Source organism: Ursus arctos, unplaced genomic scaffold (assembly GCF_023065955.2).
Source record: "Ursus arctos isolate Adak ecotype North America unplaced genomic scaffold, UrsArc2.0 scaffold_7, whole genome shotgun sequence".
Taxonomy (NCBI): Eukaryota; Metazoa; Chordata; class Mammalia; order Carnivora; family Ursidae; genus Ursus; species Ursus arctos.
Genome location: NW_026623089.1, coordinates 34552200 through 34574639, shown reverse-complemented (window position 1 = coordinate 34574639; position 22440 = coordinate 34552200). Strand labels below are relative to the sequence as shown.

Here is a 22440-nt window from a genome sequence, read left to right as displayed (position 1 = left end):
AGTCGGCGGGCCAGCACACCTGCGTGCCTGAGAGAGCACAGAAGCTCGCAGGCGTGCGTCGCGGTCTGCGTGCAAGGTGCTGTGTTCAGAGCCAGGCGTTGCCCACGTCCGTGCTGAGGTGCTGCCTCGGGAGGAAAGGGGTTTTTGTTTTGCTTTTCGTTTTAAAGAACAAGTCTCAGTCAAAATTTTGAACATGGGTGGGTACTGGTGACGAGCCGGGGGCCTTGGGCGTGGGCCGTCTAGTTTTTCCTCCTGCTGCCATCACTCCCGGGTCATTGGGTGGTGGGCACATGAAGCGTCTTTCCCTCCTCTGTGAAGTGGGGACGGGAATAGAACCTAATCCCTAGGAGTGCTGAGAGCACGCATGAAGGAGCTGATGTAAAAACATTGAACCGAGAGCCTGCCGCGTGGAAGGCGTTTGGTAGAGTCCGCGTGGTCCTGCTTCTTGGTGCGGGGAGAGCGGTAAGGTAAGGCCAGGTGCAAGAAGCAAGAAGAGGAGTGCCCTGGAGGACGACCTCTGGGACGCTGGGGGGAGGGATGGGGAAGGCTTTATAAAGTCGAAAAGGGCTGCCCACTCAGACCCAGTTCTCATGGGAGCCTGGGTCCCATCAGAATGAAAGTTTTTGGGGAAACCCAATATGTAAAAAATATAAACAGAGCCACTCGCTTGAAGGTGGAGTGGGGAAGCAGGGTCCCGTCTTCTCCCCGCCTCCCTCAACCACCCACAACCCCTGAGGGAATTCTGAGAAACCCCAAAGCTGTGAGAACAAAAACAGTTTCTAAAGAAGGATTTGAAAAAGCTACTGTAACACCTCATTTGTTCTGTATTGAGTTAGTTTTCCAGAAAAACATTTTTTTAGAAACTTATCTTGGTTGAAATTTTAAGTGTGTTACTTTTTTGCCTTCTTAACAAGGCTGAATGAAAACCTTTTAATCTGTTCTTGATGATTTTTGATTATAGTAGTGAACGTTTAGTTGTGGTTCTGTGCTTTCATGTGGTGATTTCCAACCTCAGAGGTTCTGAAGAGTTAGGACGGTTACTTCTACTGGGCTTTTTAAATTGATACAAGCAGCCGCGTGTCTTCAGGGAGGGTCTTGGAATTGGGAGCCAGACACTCTAGGTGTGGCCTTCAGCCTTGCAACTTATTAGCATAATGACCTTGGGTAAGTACTTAACCTCTCTGCCTCAGTTTCGTCTTCTGTAAATTGGGAACAATCATTCTACTTACCCTGTATGGTTATTTTGAGAAATACATAAGTTTTTGTACTCTCGTTGCTTAGAATAGTGCCCGCCTATAAAAAGTGTCATATAAGTGCTGCTGTGATAATGATGATAATGGTTGTATCTGTTTTTATAATTCTTCTTTCGTCTCCTTTGATGCAGCTTAGTGGTTATTAAGCCTATGGGCTCTCAAGCTAAATAACGTGGACTTGATTCCCACTACCATTGTGATTTGGGGAAAGTTCACTAATTCTCTGTGATTTAGTTTATTCATCTGAAGAGTGAGACTAATAATACAAACTAGTTCACAGGATTGTTGTGAGGATTCAATAGGATAAAATTTGTAAAGCCCTTAGCACAGTATCTGGAACTTTGTGTCCTAGCCATTATTATTATTAATTATTAAGGTTCTAGATGAAGGATACTATAACAGTAATGTAATATAGAGCCAGAAGTTTTTACTATATTGACCCCTTCGAAGCCTTAGAAGAAGGTTCCTTCTTGTTACTTCATTGGTTTTTAGTTAATAGAGATTGTTAATCTTACTTAAACAATAAACAATGCGCCTCTTAACATCGGAGTAAGGAGTGGATGGGCAGAGGGATTAACCATTGATGCTGTGTAATACAGTGTTTATTATCAAACGCTGGCTCAGAACTTTTAGATATATTTGTGTGGAAGGAATTAGATATTTTTCGATTAAAAGGTTGACATGATTAGTATTCATACAAGGGGATAATGTCAAAGGAAGAAAAACAGCAAAGAAATGTGTTGGTAAAAATGACTAGAAGCAACACGGGGTAGGCAGCAGATTTTCTGATATCGTATAGAAACCAAACGTGATAAAAAGCAGGCAAAGAGATAGTGATTTTGCAGCCTTGGTTGGGAGGCGGGGAGAATGTTCAGCCACCAGCCACCAGTGTACCCCTTGGTACTCAGCATTTTAAGAGCTAAATTAGGTCTACAGAGCATGCTGCTATCAAGACTAACCCATGCACGAGGGGTTTGTATAGCCAAGGTTTTATTGCATATTCAAGTGTTAAGAAAAATGAGCCAGTGCTTGGGAATAAGGCACAAGGATGATTGCGTGTCCCTGCAATGTTATGCTGGAGCCTTGTCAGTACCCAATCAAGGACCACATAATTCTCTAGGGAAATGTATGTTTATTTAACTAGCTATTGATTGAGAACCAGATTTTATAAAGTTAGATGTTAATTATAAATAACTTACAAATTATTTGTGTCTGAGGGAGAAGATAACCTCCAAGGTTTAGAGTTTTATTGACCTATAGGACCAGTTTTATATCTAAACTAGCAGTCTGTATTTTTAAGCTTATTGTATTCTTTCATTGACTATCTATACTTCAGTCTTTCCTATACTCACTGAACCAGATGTATCATCCTGCTGGTTTTCTCATTAATGATTTAAATAAGTAATTGACACGTGCTCAATTTATATTTGTATGAGAGTCACATTTTTAACTTCTTGAAAACTGTATCCCGACAAACAACCTACCTGTTAATGGTAATTTCCTTTCTTACTATTTTCTGCTTGCACTAACATTTTTGTTTACTTTTCATTGTAATTTCAAAACTAGAATATATTTAGAAGTCTTTTATTTATTTTTTTAGTAAAGGCATTCTGTGAAGAACAGAAGCAAGTGATGGTAGTTAAAAATTTTAAACCTGATTCTTATAGGTTAAGTTGAATTGTGAACCTAGCAATTGCAGTAAGATCCACGTTTCCGAAATGTGCGTAAGCTAGTGTAACACTTTTACACGTTTTCATGTGATTGCACAACTAGTTGCTATTTGTTGTAGTTGATTGAGTTTGCGGAGCATGACATTGAAGATTGTAAAAGTTGTTCCATTTTATGTAACCAGAACTACAAATGAGATAGTGATGACATCTCTAAATGTATTTTTTAACAGTTACTTGCTTTTATAAAGAAATGTTTTAGAATTATGAATATAATTTTAATTTGGATACAATCCTGTCCACTCTTTACTCCTCATACAACATTCTGAAAAGCCTTGTGATAGGGAGGAGAACTATTTGTTAGGGATGTCTCAGGATCCCAGCATTGGATCATAAATTTAATCTGTGACCTTTAAGGTCATGTGGATTGTTAAAGTTACGTGATCCTAAGGTTTTCATGAAAAACTTCTTATATTAGCCCCTCCTCCTTTTGTTAGAAGTTTGCTTTCAACTGTCTTAGATACCTTAACTAATAATTACATGATAGATACTTGTTTAATATTAATTCTTTCGGAATGGAAGCTCCATGCGGACAGGTGGTATCTGCTTAATTGACCATTGTGTTCAGGCACCTGTCACAGTTCCTGGTATGCAGTAGGCCCTCAGCGAAATATTGCGGGGGGAGTGACTACATGCTTGCCTTCACTCTGTTATAAAACCAGGAGCACATTTAGAACTTGATCATAGACAGATGATTTCGAATGCTGAATGTGGCTAGAGGTTTAGCGGTGAGAATCGTGGAGACACAGCATATCCTTCCAGTTCTCTTGTTGTCTTCTGTCTCAAACTCATCCATTCTCTGCAGTGTTGTTGTTGTTGTTTAATTAGCCTGTTTGGAAATGACCAAAATAGGAAATTAATTGATAGGAAATGGTAGAACCATTTCTATCCAGACAAACTTTTGGTTCTCAAAAGTCTTGGAAGATGATTAACCTGAGAACCCCCAAAATGCTAACAGAGAGAACTCAGAGGATAAAAGCAGTTAGTGTACAATAGCAGAAGATGCCCCACTCCCAAGTCATTGTTGCTCTGTTCTTTTTCTCTCTCTTCTGTCTGCAATTCCTTCCCCCTTTAACTGCCTTTGTTTCTTGTTCTGAAAATGAGTACTTTGGGTATTGATTCGGTGCTGTGTAAGAGTTTAAGAAATGTAATAAACTGCCTTTATCTGGGCACAGTGTTAGAAGTTTCCTAAGCGTTCCAAGTTTTAGCTTCTTTCTCACATGATGCCAAAAATGATGATTTTTGTAAAATTCAGAGCATGTATTCAGTGTGTCTAAATTGAATATATATATACATATATGTAATTGAATATTAAATTTGTAATTTTTATCTATATAAACAACTCCTTAAAATTTTGTGGGCAAACCAAAGTCTAGATAATACAGGTTTAGTATCCTTATCCTTCCAGTCCAGTGAGATTATATCTGTAAATACACTCATTTTTAAAGCATCAAATATGAGAGAACTCACTAGAGTCACTAAATTGGGCAAAATCTTCATCTCCTTGATTCTCTATCATCCATTCTTGAGCACAGTTGCTCCCAAATTGTTTGAAAAGATGTTGTTGAATTAATTTTCCTCTTTTTCTGAGTTTCCAAATTACAAAGAGCACATATCTGCCACCCCTCCCCGAATCAGCCCTCACCAACAGTATGTGAGTAAAAACATACCTGTAGTCCCAGACGGCAATATTCCAAGTGACGGTATTGCATCCAAAGTACATTTATAACCTGTCATGAACCAAACTTAAGGTACATTTTTTTTCCTCTAAAAATTCTGTTATAAATATTATAAATGATGGGTTTCATGTCTCCTATCTGACGTGTGCCCTCTGCCGGCTATGCCCTTCCCCAAGTTACTCATACAGTTTAGTCCCTCGCCTCATTCAGATGTAAGCTCCATGAGAGCAGGGTCTTTGCTTCACCTTTCTGTTTCCTGTGACAGTGACAGGCCACGGCACATTGTAGAATTATGAGGTGCATTTTCAAAGAATGGAATTTTAGCCCAAAAAGCTGCTTTTTCCTAAAAATCTTTTAAACAGGGATTTTTTTCAGCCTGCCATTTGATATATTCAATTTCAAGACCATTTTGGGTGAGGAGAGGGTGCAGTTAATGATGCTATTCTGTATTCTTCTACCAGAAGGTCGAGGTATGGGGGCCGTTTGCGGTTGCATTGTTTTTCTATCTTTCACTTTTTTTTTCTATTTCTAACTTTTTATTTTGACAGATTTGAAATCTGCAGAAAAGCTGCTACAATGGTTCAATGAACATCCAAATACTTTTCACTTAGATTTACCATTTGTTAACATTTTGCCATATTTGTTTTATATCTCTATATACATACATTATTACAGTTCTCACAGAACTACTAAATATTTAAGAATAAGTTGCAGATATGACCTTTTACCTCTAAGTGCTTCAGTTTGTTTCACCTAAGAAGGAGATACAGTTACCATATTCGGGACAGTAACATTGATACAAGAGTATATCTAGTGTGCACCCCTGTCTCAATGAACAATGGAGAACAATATACATATAACAACAGGAAAGAAGTCCCAGATCACAGATTAATCCAGGAAACAGTCCCAGATCACAGATTACATTTAGTTATGGAGCTTCTTTTTAACCCTTCTCAGTTTTCTGTGTCTTTTATGACATTAACATTTTTGAAAAGTACAGGCCATTTGTTTTATAAAATGTCTGTTGATGTGGGCTTATTTTATATTTCCTCATAAGTAGAGTCAAGTTAAGCACTTTTGGCAGAAGTCTTATGCAGGTGATATCGTATCCTCCTAATGTCACCTCAGCAGGTGCATGATTTCAGGTGGTCTCATTAGTAATGACATCAAGTTTGATCATGTGATCTGGGTAATGTCCAACAGATTTCTCCACTGTGAAGATACTTTTTTTCCCTTTGTAATTCAGAAGTAATCCGTGGAGAGATACTGTAAAACCATGGAAATATCCTACTCCTCAACAAACTTTCATGTAATGGTTTTAGGATCTCTGGAGATTCTTGCCTGAATCCATTACAACAGTGGTGGTTGCAAAATGGTCATTTTCTGACTCTTTCATTTATAAATTGTAAATTCCATGATATATTCCATTGTAAAGAGGGGCTTCCACTTTACCCATATGTTTATTTCCTTATTAAAAATATGGATTCATGGATTCTTTCCTTAAATTCAATGTGTTATAATCCATTACTGTCATTTGTTTTGTTGTTCAGATTGTCCTAGCATTGGCCTAACTGCACTGATCCCTAGCACCTGGGGAGAGAAATACCTAATCCCAAGAGTAGGAAGTATTTTTAGTACATTCACAATGCTTCTGAAATTTTAATTGCATACAGATCACCTGGGGCCCCAGATTCTGCATTCCTAACAAGCTCCCTGGTGATGCTGACGGACTGTGGACCGCAGGCGACATAGCAGAGGTGTAAGCGTCTGTGGGCTGATCTGGAAGACTTAAAATACATCTCGTTCTACCTCTATTAGTGTGAACATTAACCTTATTAACATGGAAGAGACTGATCGTTTGAAGAGTGTATGAGCTCTGGTAGGCAAGGGGAGAGAAGAGCTATACCCCACCGACGTGATTCCCAGAAATCATGATGATGTGGAACACTGTATTCCCCTCATTCATGCTTACTTTTGAATTTCCCTAGAAATCCTGACCTTTCAGGGAACTGTCTTCAGCTCCGATACCCGGGATCCGGGGAAATCGTGACGACCTCCGGGAGGATGTGTCTCTATCCATGTTTCCGTTAGTCAGGCCCAGCTTTACTGGTACCAAGGGAGGTTAGGCAGTTTGAGCTCTCCTCCTCAAAAAAGAAATATTCATTTCTTTTTTTTGCTCCACAAAACTTATGAGTTTCCTGTCTTTGGCAGATTTCAGTGGCTTTTGGTCAAATAATTTCCTTCTTCCCTTTTAAAGTTATTTTTAGACAGATAGTTGTTGGCGCTCCGGTCATCCGCAGTTTGTGACCACTGCATTCATAAAAACTCCAAATGTCCATGGGATTTTGTATTGGTTAGTCGTCTTGTCTAAGCTATTTACATTTTTATCAGTAATCTTCTTTTCCCTTGGCATAATTTCATTTACCCATCCGTCATCCGACTTTACTTCATCCTATTAAGAATGGATGGGAGCCTCCCTATAGAAGAAGAGAGCTTTACATCTGAGGCACTCCCTCTGTGGAGGTTGTAGAGGGAGCATCAGAAATCAGAGGACAGCTAGGGTGACGGACTGTTTGTGCTACTGACCAGCACTGGGGAAATAAGTGAGTGTGGAACCCATGGGCACATACCAACCCATTTAACAGAATCCAGAGGATTTCTAAAATGAATGTTTTGTTTCTGTTTGTTTTTGTGTTTGTTTTAATCTCTACCATTTATATCTTCTGCTGTTTCTGGCATTTAAATAGATAGCTGATAATAGTATTAGACTGAAGTAAAGCTTGGGCAATTTCTGACTTATGAATGGTTTACAAGTTCCCATGGCCCAATCAGCGCTCTCTGTTAGCTCCCAATTCCTTTCAGAAGGCCAGCTCCCACTTCCTGCTAAGGGATGCTGTCTTACTATTACTGCAAAGAATCTACCTGCTCCTAGAGCCTCCGTCTCTAACAGAAAGTGCTGTAACCCTCGTGCTCTCTTTCTTGGTCATGGCGCCTAATAACATGTTGATTGAATTATGTGGGGTTAGAAGGGATTTTTATTCCCCCTCTCTGAGTAACATAGGTTACAGAGGGTGTGTAATATGGCCACACTGTGAAAATATGATGTCTGAAAGCTAACCTGGAAATCTAGGGAGGTACATAAACAAGTGAATACCTTTTACGCTTTGTCTGTTAGGGGATACAACCTGAAGATTTCTAGTATCAAACTGTATAATTGGCTTAGCCTGGTGATAGATGGTTGTCCCTCAGAGGTTCAGTGGTTGCTGTAGAAGCTCGGGGCCAGAAGAACCGTGCCTGTGTGGGCCACGATGAGGGTGTTCGGGGCCTTGCTCATGGCTGGGTGCCAAGGCCCTGTGGAAAGCAGAAAGGCTGTTTCAGTGCCCCAAGTGCTAGACACCTGGTACCAATTAGACCACACCTGCTTTCTGCTGTTTGGCCTTTCCCTTTCTCTCTCTCCTGTGAGCTACTCTTTAAAAAAAATACTGGAAGTCAGAAATGGTTCAGATTCTGACTCAGATCTCTGTGTATCTTTATAACCTCTCGAAACTGTGAATTCTGGTGATGGTAGTAGGAGAAAAGTTTCACCTATTCTCTCATTCAAATATAGAAGAATATCTCATTCTAACGTTGAAGAATAGACAGGTGAGCTGCTTCGCACACATACAAGAGAACTCAGCAGGACCGAGGCAGCATCCTCCACGGTGCGCAAACCAGTTTAACACGTAGGTACTGGAAGTGCTTGTTAAGTGATCCAAAGCAAAAAGCAAAATGGCAACGAAGTGCCTTTTATTTTCATTTCCCATCGTACCAGCTTTTTCAAAACATCAATTTGATTCCAACAAACTTGGATCCCTCATTATATTCCCAGTGCTGTATTTGAGCATTGCTTGAATGTCTGTCCCTGGCTGTTTATGCACACACATATGCATACACTGATTTGCTGTATCCAGACGCAGAAATGCCTGCTTAGTTGACGTGATTAGCTAGAGGAATTGGTTGTTAGGCTGAGAATACCCTGGAAGTTATATGGGCCTTTAATTTTACCCAAAAAGTCTTGAGATGATTTCTTAGAGTGTTACTTTATGACAGTGAGCCACATTAATTTTACTTACTATGTTGCTAGAGAGGTTATTATAAATTCCACCAAGGATTACTAAGTATCCCTAGGTTCACAGACCTGTGCTGCGCCCTGTCTGTCTCTGCGCTCTGGTTACCTGCCATCTTTTCTGGTAGACTACAGAAACACAAAGCCTGAATAATGCCGCATCAGCTAAATACCAGGTGCAACTCCAGCAGTTCTAGAAAAGAGAGACTCCAATGAGGTGGAAGCGTTGGAAGAAGGAACAGTTTGGAAAGAGGTATCATTGCGGTTGGCCTTAATGGATGGTGAAAAGGAGGAGAAAGAAGAGAGCATTCCATTTAGTGGTGAACAACGTAAGCAAATAGAGGTTGGCATTCACAGCGTTTTCGTGGGTCAGTGGCAGCTTGGTCCAGTTGTGGTGGAGAGGTTTCCAGGTTGGAAAGAGTGCAGATAAGGTGGTGACAAGTCCCAGAGGTGTTAGGCTGCCACAGCCCGAAGTGGTCTGGAACGTGGTTGAGCCGCACCTGGACAGTCCCGGAGCCGCTCTGCTAGGTCCCACTCTTGCCTCCGTCGGCCCTGAGCTGTGTGAACCTGGTTGTCCCACAAACTCCATGCCACTGTTGCCTCATTTGTAAAATGACGACAGCGATTTTTATTTATTTCACAGGCTTGCTGTTGGAGCAAAAGAAATAATAATCACACCAATTGTTTAGCACCATTCTGGGTACTTGATAAGGCTTGTTGCATCATTAATTATTAGCAAGGGAGAGAAAGAGTGACAGCTATGCCTTAGAAAGCTGACTTTGATTCAGGATAAGCTGATTGAAGCTTGGGGAGGCTTTGTGGAGTTGCCTTTTGCCTGGATGGAGTTGAAGACAGAATTTTAGAGGTGTCACCATAATTTCCAACCTCTATAGGAAGGCACGGGAAAGGGTACAGGGTGATGTGTTGTGCAAAGCCATTCTGTTTCCACTACATCTCCATTTCACGGATTTTAGAAATGATCATGCTTGATAGTCATTCAGAAATGATTTGGTAAGAGTAATCAGCAGCGTTCCTTAATGGCCACAGAGAACTCAATGCTGGTCAGCTAGAGGAAGTGAATTGTTGAGCCAGAAGTAACTGGAAGTTTATTTGCTTTTTTTTTGTTAATATTTTATATTGTGTACCCAGAGGCTGCTGTGCTGACAGGGATAAGATAGAGAATTGAATCTGAATAAATCAAAATGGAAAATAACTCTGAATATCCCTACAAGAATTGCAGTGCCTAACTTCGGTAACTCATGCATGCTAATTCTGTTTGTTGTACGTACACTTTGGGTGAACAAGACAATGGAAGGCAGCTCTCTATAAAAACAGGAAATCTGTTGCATACCTTTCCTTGAAGTTGTTCTTTCTTTTAGTTATCAGATTTTTAGCTGGAAGTAAGTTTAATTCATCTAGTAGGAAGTTTAAATTTTTCTATGCTTGTCTTTATAAAAATATGAACAAGCTGTACTTCAGTCCTATCTTCATGGTGGAGAGTTGTATGAAAAAAATTTTATAGCGTGAAGAAACAGCATCCTCAGAGGATAACATTACAAAACATTTACATTTTTGTTTATCACAGTTAAGTTTTACTTCCTAAGTGCTACTTGTCTATATTTTGACTCTGAATATTAAAGATGTTTCCATATGTGGTATGGAGTGTTCTTATATGCAATTTAAAAATGGTTTCACATGAGAGACTATGGACTATGAGAAACAAACTGAGGACTTCAGAGGGGAGCGGGGTGGGGGAATGGGATAGACCGGTGACGGGTAGTAAGGAGGGCACGTATTGCATGGTGCACTGGGTGTTATACACAACTAATGAATCATCGAGCCTTACATCGGAAACCGGGGATGTACTGTATGGTGACTAACATAATATAATAAAAAATCATTAAAAAAAAAATGGTTTCAAGGGTCAAAGCTTATAAATGCTAATAGTTCTGGGATAGCGCTCCAAGTACGATACCATGCATGTACTGACATCAACAGCTGTTAATTTGTCTGGGTGGTATTTGTGCCTTATAAAACATAAAAGAGATAATCATTTAAAAATGAGTGTGACTGTTAATGTTTGAAGAAGCACATCTCCCTAGTTCTTCATCTGTGCAGTCTTTAATATATATTACGCATATGTGTGTACATACATATATGTTTATGTATGTATGTATGTTCTGTGACTCTGTGACTGTTTGGCTCTGTGTAGCACAGAGTAGTTCTATGCCAGGTATTGTAATAAGTGTTAACCTGAATCAGATTCCTTTGAATGAATCCAAAAGAATGTCTAGAATTAAACACAATATAATTTGATTTTAAAATAAGCATATTCTGGCTTATATACTTGGAAATTACATTAATATAAATGGGGATTCACTACCCCTCCCTTTCTGCGTAGTTCAGTCAACCCCTGTCTGGATTCCTTCTCTTCCTGGTCCTCACAGACCCCAGTGTGATCATCCTGACTTTTCTCTTAGCTCCTTTCTTCTGCCCACTGTCTCTATAATCTTTTACCCTTTTGGCCAGTCCATTTATCCGTTTGTGCTGCTTCTCTACCAGCAGGGCTTTCTGCAAATCAGTGCCACTAGAAAGATGCTGTCCAGTTCAGCTAGGGTCTGCGCTAGTGCTGCCGCTCCAGTCTCTGCCTGGGTCACCATACGGCCGTCTTCCCTCTGCGTCTGTGTCGCACATGGTATTCTCCCTGTCTTTCTCCTGTTCTTATCAGGACACTAGTCCTATTGGATTAAGAGCCCAGCTACTCTAGTACGACCTATTGTAAGTAACTTCATTATACCTTCAAAGACTTTATTTCCGAATAAAGTCACATTCACAGGTATGGGTTAGGACTTTAACATGTCTTTTTGAGGAACAAAGTTCAACCCATAACAGGCATTTAGAATACATCAGCGTAATATTTAACATGTAATACTTAACATGCATGTTAGTGTCTTAAGGGTTTGTGTTTAATGTGGCATAGTAGGATAATGAAGTTAATGAGCCAAGTACGGAAGAGTGAAACATTCACATGGTTGTTGAGTATGGGTATTCTAACACACATGTCAACTTTTAGAAGTTAAATTCTATTTATTCGGTTTTATTAATAACTGGTTTGTTGTTGGGCACTTCTAAAGTGATTTAATTTACATAACATAAAGCCTTCATGGAAGCATTCATGCCTATGCTTATAAATTCAGTTTCCAGTTACAGAAATGCTTTCCTTTTCCAGCAGAAATGAGCACTCCACTTAAAACTTCAGACTTCATTGGTAAAAAGATGATTAAAGAATAAATTGTTCAGGAAATACTATAAAGGAAACAGTGATCTATTAATTGATAATTATCAAGTTCCAATTAACTTCCTCATCAGTATTTGTGATAAGCATCATCCTTCTAAAATTTTTAGGAAGTGAAGTACCACCGTAAGTTGTTCAAATCAAGAACAACAATTCTTGACAAAACTTACCTTTTAAAAGCACAAGTACGTGCAATTTGCTCTCTTCTTTGGATTTTTCTTCAGTTTTCTTAAATTAGTAAATTAAAATGCCAGTATTCAAATGACCTAATCTTAAAGCCTCCTCTTTTGTAATTCAGCAGGATAGTAACGAATGGACCTCAGTGATGATGACTTATGTGAAAAGTACTTCAAAACCCTTTTCCGCTTTTCTCAGATTCTTCTTGATTTGCCTCTAGCGATCATCCAGAAAGCTGGAAGGGAAGACTGTGATTACGACCTGAGTTGCATCATAGGAATAGAAGCATCCTTCCTGCTCCTCAGGCTGTCAGGCCAGGTCTGGTTCCCACAGCTCCAGTATCCTCATTTTAAATATGCCCTCTCTTGTTGGAGCTGCTGTTCTTCAAAGGAAACAGGATGGTGAACCCTCACCACCCTGCCCTTCACGGCCTCTTCTCAGACAGGGATCCGGGCTGCTGAGGCTGGCCACAGGGAGACTGAAGGGGACACAGACCCACGTTCCAGCATGACTTCCCCAGGTCAGGCCAGCTTCTAGTGCGCTCTCCAAGTATATAAGCAGATAGCTTACCCCTTGATAAGCAGATAGCTTACCCCTTGAAACCCTGTTCTTTCTCTTAGATCAGCACTCTAGAATCCCAGGCAGCATGGGGAAATACTCTCTCTTTAAATGCCACTGGGACTATATGGTATCTTGAAGTCAGAGGTGAGAGACTAAGTCAGCTCTTCAGCAAACAGGAGAGAATGTTTCTATTTAATATTCCTTTTCTCTTTGTTGGTAGACTTTCTCCATTGTGACATAGGAGAAAGATCAGATTATGGCAACCCTTTACAAAAACAAAAGATAGTTTCTAACTCTCTGAGCTATTTGATGATGATGATGATGGTAATGATGGTGGTGGTGGTGATGGTGGTGATGATGATGATGGTAATGATGGTGGTGGTGGTGGTGATGATGATGATACCACCACCTTTTGGTAGTTAAGCCACTGTATTCTACTCATTGCCTGGGAAATAGAAATCATAAAGTTAAGTGTTACACTAAGATAAGAGCTTATTGGAATTACAGAAGTTTTCAACCCTGGAACACAGGAAAGTTTTTAATTGCTATCATCTATACATTGTTCACAGAGATATGCTCTAGATCAGGAATTGGCAAACAATAGCCCAAGGGCCAAATCTGGTTTGCTGCCTGTTTGCCTGTTTCTTAAATAAAGTTTTATTGGAACACAATTATATCCATTTGTTTATGTGTTGTTTTTGGCAGATTTACCCTATATGGGCAGAATGCAGTTACAATAGAAACCATACGATCCACAAAGCCTAAAATATTTATCGTCTAACCCATTACAGATATAATTTGCCAACCCCTGCTTTAGGTAATGCTTCCAAATTGTACAACCATATAATTGAAGAACTTTAAGGGTTATTAGAGATTATGTATCCAAGTCTAAAGCAGTGTTATAAATGGGTACACCGAGGCTTATGAAGTGCTTTACCAACGGTCTTAACTGTTTGCTGTGATTTTCTTTTCCTTTTTAAGAAGGGAAGATTTTTCCCATAACATTTTTTATCATGGCAAAATATACATAACATACATTTTACCATGTTAACCATGTTTAAGTGTATAGTTACACTTATAAATACATTCATATTGTTGTATAATCATCTCCACCATCTATCTTCAGAACTTTGTCACCATCCCAAACTGAAACTCTGTACCTATTAGCCTAACTCTCCCCCCCTCCCCCGAGTCCCTGGAAACCACCTTTGTGCTTTTTATGAATTTGACTACTCCGGATACATCACATGAGTAGAATCATACAATAGTTATCCTTTTGTAACTAGCTTATCCATAACTTTTTTTAATTGGAGGAAATGTGCCTTACAGAAACAAGAAAATTCTAGCCTTATCCCTGACTTACTTACCACTTGACTTGGCCCAAGGTAAGCTGATCAACTTTACTTAATGTCCTCAGCTCTTAAAATGGTACATTTTAGGGGCACCTGGGTGGCTCAGTCATTAAGTGTCTGCATTCGGCTCAGAGCATGATCCCAGGGTCCTGGGATCGAGCCCTGCATTGGGCTCCCTGCTCTGCTGGAGCCTGCTTCTTCCTCTCCCACTCCCCCTGCTTGTGTTCCCTCTCTTCCTGGCTGTCTCTCTCTCTGTCAAATGAATAAATAAAATCTTTTAAAAAATTAAAAAAAATAAAATGGTGCATTTTAGTATCTTTCTCTAAAGAATTCAATACAGTGTCATGGTATTAGTCAGTTATAGTAAAAAAGAAAGACCTTAAAATTTACAGTAGAATAATCACAGATATCAATTTTGCAGGTCAGGTATTTGCTTCCAGCATTTTGGTAAAAGGGAACACAAATGAGTACTCAGAAAGTAACTTTGTGGGCATTGGAATCAGAGTCAAAGGTGAAGGATGATAATTCAGGTCTCATGAACCGCTGATGGGTAGGACCAGAGCATACTTCTCTGGTGACTAGTTCAAAGTTTGCCAAATTCAGTGTCTCCCTGTCCTAGACAGTGCTCCCTATGCACAGCTCATATCTTGCCCTTTGCTCATTATTCTTTTTCTACTTACATAAAGTTACTCCAGATGGGGTAAAATATAATTGATTATGTCTTAGTTTACTAACTGTCCCATTTCAGTTCTGCCTCCCTAAGACTATACCCAGGTCACTCAGTCGGAATTTTGAGTGTCCATAAAACTCTCTAGACTTCTGTGTACGTCCTATTTCTTGATTTCACCTTGAGTAATTTAAGCTGTGATTTTCATATTTTACTCATTTGCCACTGAGAGAGTAACCTTATTTTAAAATTCTTACAGGGCAAGGAAGGGCAATTGGCAGGAAAGTTGGGTGACTAAGTGTTGACTCCACAGCATCCTCAAAGCAAGTAGATCGTACTAAGGCATTTGTTCTAAGTACTTGTCTGTCATTAGACCTTACGTTGTGTCTTTTGTTTTATTGCTGTTTTGTCCAAATAGCGGGGAAGGGTATAGATATGAAATTCTTAAAATTAATTCAGCATTTGATTGCTTACTGTGTACTAAGTGCATTGCTGGTATTATCTCCTACAATCCCCTTAAAAACTCCTGAAATAAGTACTTTTATTATATCCACTTTAGCGATGAGGAAACTGAGACACAGAATAGTTCTTTGCCCTATGACATATATAGCCAGTAAGATTGTGCCGGGGCACCTCGGTTAAGCGTCTGCCTTCGGCTCAGGTCATGATCCCAGGGTCCTGGGGGGGGGGTCCCTGCTCCACAGGGAGTCTGCTTCTCCCTCTGCCCCCCCCCCCCACTCCTGACCTCTCCCTCTGACTCTCATGCTCTCTTTCTCTATCAAATAAATAAATAAAATCTTTAAAAAAGAGAGAGAGATTGTCCCAGAATTTGAATGCTGGCAGTCTTGATTGCAAAGTTAAATTTCATTTATTTGCTTGTTCATCTGTTCATTTTTTCCAACAAATATTTAATGAGGTCCTGTTATGTTTTAGAATTGATTCAAGGGACACAGCAGTAATGATAAAAACCTTGTCCTCATGGAGCTTATGCTGCTCACCCCTTTTCTATGAACCAAATTGTATTCTCCTTCATCATGTGGTCTAAGATGCTTGGATGCTAGTGCTTTTTTCAGCTTCTCATCAAGAAGCTATTAGGAGGTTTTGGTAAGTGGTAGGAGCTTTTCCAGTCAGCTAGGATAACCCCTTTCAACAGACAGAAATGAAGAAACCATGGAAGACAAATATTGTTTCTTTCTTCTTGAACTATCACAGACAGGTTATCATAGCTTCTGAAACTTCTGTAGGGTTATCACCCTGAAGGCCAAGAATTAAGAGTATCTACCTTATAGCTAATGTTGCCCTGCTTTAATTTAGGCCAGTGTTCTTTTAGTTTTCCTGCAAACCTGAACACAAAGTTATCAGTATCTTAGTCATTTAGTCTGAATAGTGAAGACAGTAAGAACAGACTAATTTGCTTCTTGTTTTCAAGAGTAGTTTTTTGTTTTGTTTTGTCTTTGATCCAAGACAGAATTGTGAAGTACAAGAGAGAAGGTTGTCTTTCGTGGTTTGCTTTCCCCCTCTTTCAGTTACACTTTTCCTTCCTGCTGCTGGTTGCCCCACCTCCTAGCCAGCAAAGTGTTACAGTTAATATCCTGCTAAAGTGTTAAGTCATAACTAAAGCCTCCTGTCTTTCCCTGGCCTTTCTCCCTTCCTTTGGACTAAGAAGTCTACTAATCCTGGTGAGCTAGGAACCCATAGCTCAAGAGATGGCTCATGAGAACTTGACTGTGACCCCGCCTGGAGATTTTGCATTTTAATGAAAAACATACGTTTCTGCTACCCCTTCATTTGAGGGGAGCAAATAAAGATTTAACATACACTTCTGCAATGTTGAACTAACCCAAATTATTACACATTGGGGGGGGGATTAGTTTTCTTTGTGTGTCTTTGAATTGCTTAGTGTGAAATATTTAGGTTTTCCCATCTTATTTTTAAAAATTGGCTGTGATAAATACTGAGTTTGGAGGAAGGACTACTTTGTGACCATCACATGCCTTACTTTATGCTGTGTCCTCGAACTATTACCTTGCCTGGAGTGTCTCATTCATCCTGTAAACTATCTCAGCATCCAGGACCTCTGCTGGACAGTACAGGATTACCAGGTCCTATTCACTTGCTGGTGGGCCACAAGATTGCCACTTATACCTTAGATTTTGTAGTCCTTTACACTTTATAATTTAAAAAACATTTTTCACTTATCATCTCATTTAATCTTCTATATGCTTATTATAATAACATACAAATATATAAAGAAAAGACCAGTGATTAAGATAACATTAATTTCAGTTTTCATAGGAAAAAAAAATGAAGCCAAAGGAAGTTAAGTGACTTGCCCCAACTAAAAACCAGGTTCTCTTGCTAGGTCCAGTGTCCCTTCCTCTAAACCTCAGCTACCTGTAAAACGAGGACTTTTTCAAATCATGTACCTACTCTCCTCTGGTATTTGAATGTTTATGTGAGTAAATTTTTATATTGCATTTGCCCCATTTGAATTTCCATATCTTTTTTTGGTAGGGCTTTTTCCCCCTAACTTTCCTATAATCACTCCTAACTTAGAATACTCTACGTTCAGATTTGATAAAATAGTCTTAGTTTCTGCATGTCAGTCATTTGTCCATTGATGATCCTGTAGGATTTAATCTGACCTCCCAAAATAATATCTGGTTTGGTCATGATGTTTTAAAGTACCTGTAGCCCTGATGATCGGAGTAAATGCAGTTTTTCCTTAGAGTCTGTACCTATTTTAGTTACATTCTCTGTTCTTCCAGTATAAATGGAACTTGCTCCAGCCAACTGTTGAAATTGCAGTAAAGAAAATACAGCTAGTTTTTTCTGCTTCTCAAAAGAGGGGAAAAAAAACCCAAGTTTTGTTAGTCTGTCTTTTTAGCATAATGTATTTAAGGCACTTTAAAATATTTATTTAGCTAGTTGCACAGTCTTTCATAGACTAATCTTGTCCCTATGCCTAACGCTATTTATCTGTACCCAGTTTTAGTATATTGACTTAATTTCTCTTTTTTTCTGCCTTTCTCATTTATTTTTCATATCCATAGCTTTTAGTATTTTGCCTTGCAATCCTTATTACTGGCAGAGTCTTAAGCATGTAGGATTAATTTCTTGACCACCAATAGCACTCCTTCTTTCAGCTGAAGTTTTTGTCATTTAACACTTTATTAATAAATTTGGTGTATTGCTCCATAATTGTTTCTTGTGGATAAGTCTCTATTCCCTGTTGTGATTTTAATTAGTAGTCCTAGATGGCAGGGATTATGCCTAACATGTCTTTGGAAAGATCTCTCCAAGAAGAAACCAGAGAAAGAATACCCAGAATGTGTCTTAGAGTGCGTGCAAATATTCACCTTTTCAGTCAGTATTTATTTGAATGCTTACGTTTTGCCATCCATTCTGCTAGTGAAGCACAATCAAGCAATGGGTCTCCTGGGCTTACACACCAGGAGGCGGTTGACCAGTTAATTCATGACAGTGTGTTGTGTGGGGCTTGAGAGAATAAGTTGAGTTGTTATGTATGTATATGGTATGTGTATATCAAGGAAGCTCTTCAACAGCATCAAGGTGTCTGGGAAGGTAGCCTTTCATATCGTCTGATACCTGCGGGGTAAACAAGGGTTGACCAGATTTAGCAAGGGTGGGGAGGGGTGAAGGGATTGGGACAGGTTGCTCATTTAAAATAAGAAGATCCATCTCTCTAGCTAGAGGGTAAAAATGTTCATTAGGGCTACAGCATAGAGTTCAAGGGAGAGGCTGCAGAAGTGATGGGGATCTGGAATGGACTTATTAAGTGTTTGGGTGTTCTTTAAGCTGGGGAGCAGCACGATCAATTCGTAGTTAGAGAGTCCTCTGGCTATGCTGTAGGGAATGGTTTGACAGAGAAGAGCTATAGCTAAGAGTTCACTGAAGTAATGGAGGGTGGAGATGATAGTAATCTCAACCAGGGTAGGTTAAGTGGAAGGATTCAAGAGACGTTTAGCAGAGAGAGTCCTTAAGAATTATTGATTGCAGGGGAGGGGTGTGTTAAAAGAAAAAGAGACATGGCTGAGGGTGATTGGAGGTCCTTCAGTTCTGTTCCCTTCTCATTCCTCCATCACTGATTTTAGGTAGTCATAGATTTTTGAGCTGTAATATCCATGCCTATAAAATAAATACATTTGGGCCCAGGGGGACACTTTACATTTTAATATTTTCTAAAATCTCTGTAGGAAGACTTTTAGATTACAGAGGATGGTTTTACGTTCGAGATATTCTATGTAAAAAGATAAAATAGCATACTGAGGTATGTAAAAAGAATTTACAATAATGAAAAAGCCATCTTATTTAATATCCCAGGGGAAATGTAAAGTTCTAACCCTATTTTTAAACATTATGCTATTAAGTATCAGTTCATTGATAATATATTTATTAGCCAAGGAAAGAATCTGAAATTTTCAGTATAGAATTATCCATCCATTAGCTAGCCTTAATGGAAATAAAAACCTAGACATGAAATATAAAGTAATGAAAATGTTTGTTAGTCATACAGATAGCTCCAAGTAGTTTCAAGGGTTATCAAGAGCCATTTCTGGTTCCCTGGAAGAGTCTGAATCAATGATCAAATGAAACAAGTTATTGCTTTGGGATCATGCTTCTTTGGTAGGAACTCACCAGTGGCAGTTCCCTCCTAAATAAATACCGTATAGGCAGTTATTTCCCTCTCTCCCTTCACCCATTCTTCTCTCCTTTTGCTCCTTATTTTCTTTCAACTTAATTTGTTTCTTACCAAACCTCCCTTAAATTCTTGGACTTACGAAGTTCTCTTGAGAAGTACAAATGATATGGAACTGGTACCTTTGTTTTGGTCTTGGCTTTATCAAAAGCAGGTCTGTGATTATGAACTTGCCACTTCTCAGGATCTTGCTTTCTACATTTGTAAAATGAGAAGTCTGAAGTAGATTCGTGATAAGGGCAATCGCAGCGATGATTCTTTTTTTTTTTTTTTTAAAGATTTTTTTTTTTTATTTATTTATTTGACAGAGATAGAGACAGCCAGCGAGAGAGGAGGAGCCTGACGTGGGGCTCGATCCCATAACGCCGGGATCACGCCCTGAGCCGAAGGCAGGCGCTTAACCGCTGTGCCACCCAGGCGCCCCCCAGCGATGATTCTTTTATCTGCCTTTCCCCCCCCACTCCTGTATATCCAGTTGCTTCCAGGCCTTTGTTTATTGGAGGGTCCCAGTGGTACTTGAGATTTATCAGAGCCACCCTCTCATACTGAGGCTTCTGTGGTTTGTTCCAGCCCCACCATGAGAACCAAAGGACTAAGAGGTGAGTTACTGGAAAGCATTCCCAGGTGGGGTGTTTGCTGAAGAGGGAAAAGGAGAAACCACTAAACATTTTACTACAAATTGTACTACCTCCAGGGGCACAAGGCTCAGATTTCATTACAAACGTTGTAATTCTCTCTCCCACCCCCAAGGCCACCATTTGCAGTTTTGGTCATGTCAGTCTCACCTTTGCACCTATCTGTCCTGCTCTAGCATATTCATCACCTCTCCTTCCATTGCTAAGGAAAGCCTTCCTAATATTCATCCTCAAGTTCATTTCCTCAGGGAATGCTGATTAACCCCACTTACTGTCAATCACCAATCACATTTAAGCCCCCCTGAACCTTTGTTAAGTGTTATGCTTTAAAAATTTATTTAAAATAGGTTCAGATGCAAAATAGGAAAATACCAGTTTTTAATAGTATATACAGTAGTGTCTTCCATTTCTTGAAACAGGGTGACTTTTCACATATTGATCTGTTTTGTCTCCGAGATGAAAGATCTGAAAGTACCCTTCACCTGTAAAGTCATTTAACCAAACGTGTTTTCTGTGCTCATTGTGTTTGCTTGACTTATTGAAGTTGATCCTAGCTTAGAAATTGGCATGTATGCTTTTGCAAAATGGTTCTTATAAGGACTATAAAAATGTGATTCTTGAAAGCTGTTTGAGAAAATGTGTTGTTCTTGCTGTGATATTAACCATGGTATTTTTTAAATGTTATGTCCCCTCTACATAAGTTTAATTATAAATTGGGTATTTTTTAAAAGCTGTCTTTCTCTACTTTTTTGATGTATTCAAATTTGATGTAGATCTTGGAACACCTGTATGGCTGCTGGGCCCATGGTTGTTGGGTTTGCCACTAGAACCACCTCCAAGATCTATCCCTCTGATAATAAGGACCGTGACTCCTGTCAGTAGGAGATAAAACAAATACTTTGCATTAATCCCCCACCCCACCCCAATACTGTCAGTTCCCCAGCCCCCACTGCTCTCACTTCTACAGAAGCAAAGATGATGTAATTACAGCACCTTTTCTTCTAATACATAAATTGAAAGGACCCTTTACTGATTCCCGTTGGGATGTTTGTTTTAACTTTTGTTTTACTGGTGGAGACCACATTGATTTGGCTGCCACCCTAGGATTACTTGATTGCAGTCTTCTAAGAAGCAAAGAACCAGGTCTAATTTAATGTTTAGCAAAATAGTGGTTGTGGTAGAAATTTGTAAGTTTTTGGAATGCAGTAGAATAGGATTGAATGACGTTAAGGAATCCTTTAATGCATGCTTTTGAATAAATCCTTACCAGTGAATGGTCTCTTGTAGTTCTCAAAGCCACTAGAAAGAGAACTGGGGTGTTTGTTTTGAACCTTGCAGATAGTAATAACTCTTTACCTTTCTACTAATACCCCCACCCCCACCACTCTCCTGCTTGCTTACAGTTGTCAACTCCCCACCCCACAGTAGCAAGTTCGTTAGTGATTTTTACATAAGGTGCAAATCGAGGAATGTCTTCGTCCCGGCTGCGCGCAGGTGGGACTAGCTTGGGGAAGACGCAGCTGAGTAGACAGTTTCGCAGGGTGACTCATTATCAACACTGACCGTTGCTTTTAAACCCACCAGGGAAAATGTACCAGACATTGTTATGATGAAAACAACCGGGAGGGGTGGTGGTGAGGAGAAGAACCGAGATTAAATTTGGCCAAGGCTACGTGTCGCACTAAAGCCGAGGCAGCGGGGCGGGCAGGGAGGCCAAAGCACCTGCGAGGAGCGCGGGCAGGCGGGCGTGGCCTGCGGGCGTGGCGCCGGGGGCGTGGCTGGGGGCGTGGCCGGCCGGCGGCGCCGGCAGTTGGAAGGGGGTGGAGTTGCCCTTGGAGGCGGCACCGGCCCTGGGCCCCGAGGCCCGCCGCGCCCTATCGGGCCCGAGCCGAGTGGCCCCGCGGAGCCAGCGCGCTCCCGCCTGCAGGGGGAGGGCGGACGGGGCGCGGGGACCGGCCAGGCCGCGGCGGGCGCTGTTTCTCTTTCACTTTCCTTCCCTCCGAGGCCGGCGCGCTGGCGGGCGAGGAGCGGCGGTGGCGGCGGCGGCGGCCGCGGGGTAGGTACCAGGAGGGCTTGAGAGGCGGCCGAGGGACCCCGGCCGCCCCCGCGCTCCCCGCCCAAGTTTGCGCCCGGAGCGGGAGTGGCACCTCCACGCACCTGCCGCGGCCGGCCTTGCCTGGAGCCGGGAGAGCCCCTCGGGGCCGGGGACTGGGGAGGCCGGCGGGGGTCTGGGGGCTTCGGAGCCGCGTCCTGCCCTCGGGCGCGGAGA

The 22440-nt window shown here is 40.7% G+C and overlaps 1 protein-coding gene across 7 annotated transcripts in view; it reads left to right on the top strand.

Moving 5' to 3' along the window:
• PCGF5 (polycomb group ring finger 5) overlaps positions 1-22440 on the top strand; it is a 118566-nt gene that overhangs the window by 26734 nt on the left and 69392 nt on the right. The window contains exon 1 of one of the 7 annotated variants that reach the window (XM_057308231.1): positions 22116-22227. The exons of 4 other annotated variants lie outside the window; for them this stretch is intronic. The gene's annotated coding sequence lies outside the window, so the exon portion shown is untranslated. Of the gene's footprint in view, positions 1-22115; positions 22228-22440 lie in introns of those variants that run through there. 2 more of the 7 variants (XM_048218747.2, XM_048218746.2) reach the window with 2 other exon arrangements.